Source organism: Tachysurus fulvidraco, chromosome 25 (assembly GCF_022655615.1).
Source record: "Tachysurus fulvidraco isolate hzauxx_2018 chromosome 25, HZAU_PFXX_2.0, whole genome shotgun sequence".
NCBI lineage: Eukaryota > Metazoa > Chordata > Actinopteri > Siluriformes > Bagridae > Tachysurus > Tachysurus fulvidraco.
In genome coordinates, this window is record NC_062542.1 from 13,493,981 (window position 1) to 13,497,959 (window position 3,979).

Below are 3,979 nucleotides of genomic sequence, written 5' to 3' on the forward strand. Positions count from 1 at the left end.
GCCCCCTCCCGTCAACAACTCCACTGGCTCCCTATTAAACACCGTATTGATTTTAAGATTCTTCTCCTCACTTTTAAAGGCCTTCAGGACTTTGCTCCAGCATATCTCTCAGATCTTATATAGTCCCACACTACCTGTGAGAGAGAATGTGAGAGAGAGAATGAGAGAGAGAGAGAGAGAGAGAGAGAGAGAGAGAGAGAGAGGAGGGGGGAGTGATTGGGAGAGAGAGAGGAGGGGAGGGTTGAGTGGGAGAGAGAGTGAGAGAGAGGGGGAGTGAGTGGGAGAGAGAGGGGGGGTGAGTGGGAGAGAGAGGGCTTTTTTTTTCCTTTTTCTCTCGCTCTCTGTCTTGCTTTCTTTGTCTCTTGTTTGTCTTTTTCGCTCCATCTCGCTCTCTCTCTCTCTCGCTCTCTCTCTCTCTCGCTCTCTCGCTCTTCCTACGCTCTTATTTCGTTGTCGCTCTCTTTTGTGCCTCTTTCCTTTGCATAGCCCCTCCTCCCGCCTCCGACCCTCCCGCCCCGACCTATCTGAACCGCAGCCTCATCTCCCCCTATCTTTCTGGCTCTTGCCCGACCGCCCCTCCCCTCTCTAGCGCTTGTGGCTCTCTCTTCGCTCTCTCTAGAGAGAGAGAGAGAGAGAGAGAGAGAGAGAGAAATATGTCCCACTCCTTTATCAGCATCCTGACTACTGAACTAGCCGATTGAGACACAGCCAAGCTGAAGCAGATGAAGTCGAGCTGAATAAGAGCTGAAAAGAACTGAATAAGAGCTGAATAAGAGCTGAAAAGAACTGAATAAGAACTGAATAAGAACTGAATAAGAACTGAATAAGAGCTGAAAAGAACTGAATAAGAACTGAATAAGAGCTGAATAAGAGCAGAACAGGAAAAAGGACGGACTCGTGTCACAGCCGGCGTGTGTCAGGGGGTTAGGGCTGCTTGAGCTCTCAATCTCACTTGAAATAAATAACTTTCCCCTCAGGACCAGTGTCCTTTGGTAGAGCACAGACAAGAGGAAAGTAAAAGAAATAAGAAAGGCGAGATGACATATCCTGCGTGATTGTTACGTCCACCTGAGGTGAAATAACACACATTAGGTTTTGTCCTTCAGAAGCCCCTGAGGTAATAAACAACTAAACTCTGACAGCAGGGAAGTGAGTAGTGACAGCTAATCCGCTCGCTCGGAACACAGTTAAATCACAATAACAACAATAATAATAATAATAAAAATAAAACAAATCCGCTGTTTATTAAACTTGGAGTATTTTATATATTGTGTATTAAAGAAATCTGATCATTTCTTGTCTTCCTCAGGTTTGCAGTTTGCCCTTTGATTTGTTTGTGGATTTAAACCCTCGTGTTTTTTTGTGCACTGCAAAGAATTGTTCAGTGTTACCGTCGATCACGGTTTTATTTAATTTGATTGATTTTTTTTTATCCCTGACCTTGTCATTCGCTCACCTGACCTCTGTGTAGCGTTTTCGATTCTGACTCACAATCGTCAGCTCGCTCTATAAATAAAAGGCTTTACCGCACCTGCATCCGTCTCAGCCTCCTTGTACACGACAGCATCGTTCATCAGCCTTTCAGTAAAGTTGTGTGTGAACGTTTGCCTGAGAAAAAAAAAAAAACAAGCCGAAGCGTTCTGCCGGATTTACAAACGTTTAGTAAACGTCGATTTTCTTCGTAGTCGCGTATGTACGACGAACGGCGGCTACAAAACATCGTCGAAAGACCGAGAGCGGAAAGCTACTACACAGCTCCAAAAATAAATAAATAAATAAAATAAAATAAAGATAGAATTTTCAGGTATTGAAAAGTTGAAGTACTTTAACTCGCATTTGTGAGAATTAAAAAAAAAAGCTGAATAATAAATGGAGAGAAATTACACTGGTGAATTTCAGCCAGTGGCGGTTCTAGCATTTTTCTGCAACAGGGGCCATTAAGGGGCCACATGTTACATTCAGGGGCCAAGTACAGCATACATCCAAGCACACAAAATAATTTATTCAGTAAGGAGCAAATACATTTCGGCAGTCATTCCTTTTTCAAACGCTCGAGTGCCGCCAATTGTTTGGGGGTGGAATTGCATCTGTGATTGTTGTAAAAAAATTCTCCGGTTGCTCTTCTCGTCGATGATTGATGGAACGGCGGCCAATCAGATTTCAGCATCTTCCGTCCTGCGCAATAAAACAAAAACCATCATCAATTGTCAAGTTTCTGTGCTTGGAGGTGCAAAGATTTTTTATCTTTTAAAAATTGACCATATGCTGTGAAATCCTGTGATCAAAAAAAACAACAACATCATACCGATCTGAATATCTAAATATCCAGTTCCTCGTAAGGGCATCAATTACGAACCTTCTGGTAATTCTGCCCGTACTAGAAGAGACCGGTGTATAAACACAGCCTGCTTTTAAATAGCACCATATTTCATCTTTAACTCTTTTTCCCAGTGGCTAATAAATGAAATCTGCATCTGTTTTTGTTGTCCATGTTAAGCGTCGAAAGTCTTTGTCATGTCCCACTCCACAACGATTGATGTCTTATATAAAAGAAGACACTCAGCGATCTGAGATTTTGTGGACATTTTTTGTTATTAATATTTGTTTCGTTTTTTACCTAGCCGATATATATGTCTAATATTAATCTTTAAGCTTTAAGATCATCTCCATTGCTAAAAGTGCTATACGAATCGATTCGAATTGAATTGAATGAATGAGTTTTTATTTATTTATTTATTTATTTGTTTGTTTGTTTGTTTATTTATTTGTTTATTTTCCCTGGCACTTATCTTGAAAGCCTTATGAGATTCTCCTGAAGAAATTCCCCAAGGTGTTATTATCTCTAAATTCCTCTCCGTCACTCTCTTTAGTGAGATCCTTTAAGGTTTGGCCTTAACGTGCCACGGAAATAAAACATCGAGCCGTTATGGCATTTCCGCTCAGTTTCAGGGATGTTCGCGTATCTCTCGCTCTATATATATGTGTGTCTGTCATTTCTGTGCTGTGTCTGAGATGTTATCTTAAATATGATTGGTCAGAAAAATAATCCCTACAGGATGTAATCTGTATCATTTTATTAGCTCATTAAATATTTTATACAACACTAATGGTTAGAGAGTTTGACTCCTAACTCTAAGGTTGTGGGTTCGAGTCTCAGGCCGGCAATACCACGACTGAGGTGTCCTTGAGCAAGGTACCGAATCCCCCCAACTGCTCCCCGGGCGCCGCAGCATAAATGGCTGCCCACTGCTCTGGGTGTGTGTTCACGGTGTGTGTGTGTGTGTGTTCACTGCTGTGTGTGTGCACTTTGGATGGGTTAAACGCAGAGAACGTATTCTGAGTATGGGTCACCGTACTTAGCCGTATGTCACGTCACTTTTCACTTACACATTTCTTCTCCCTCTTCAATTTTCTTTCATTTTCTCCTCTGCTAAAGAAACTCTTAACCCTCATAAACGTCCTCCTCACTACTCCTGAGCCTTCCTGACCTTAAAAGCTCTTTTAAGGGTTAAGATGCTTTATAAATAACTTTTATCTTTACTAGGATCTTCTTTTTAATTTTAAGGACCAACGCTAAGAGATGTACATTTAGCAGACACCTTTATCCAGACTGACTTACAATTTATTTCTATTTATACAACTGAGGTTTAAGGGCCTTTCTCAGGGGCCCAGCAGTGGCAGCTTGGTGGACCTGGGATTTGAACTCATGACCTTCGAATCAGGACAGCTTTACCACATCCCTATTTTCATGAAAACATGCCCTGGCCTACAAAAGTATTTGCGCACAACCTTGCAAAAAAAAAAAAAAACCCAGTATGAAGAGAGGGGAGTAAAACTATCCTGAAATACAAAAGCAGTGATTATTGCATGTAGTTGACCCACGTGGCTGATGTTCTACTGCTCGTATCTATATTTCGAACATCTCTAACAACTCACCGTGACACAGAGACGCTTAAAAATGTGGTGAGTGTAATCAGCA

The 3,979-nt window shown here is 41.5% G+C and overlaps 1 long non-coding RNA gene across 1 annotated transcript; it reads left to right on the forward strand.

Moving 5' to 3' along the window:
• The first annotated feature begins 625 nt into the window (after positions 1-625).
• Positions 626-1,534, forward strand: LOC125140266. The gene is made up of 2 exons (XR_007139553.1): positions 626-1,149; positions 1,310-1,534. It is a non-coding gene; the product is annotated as an uncharacterized LOC125140266 (long non-coding RNA).
• The last annotated feature ends 2,445 nt before the right edge of the window (positions 1,535-3,979 follow it).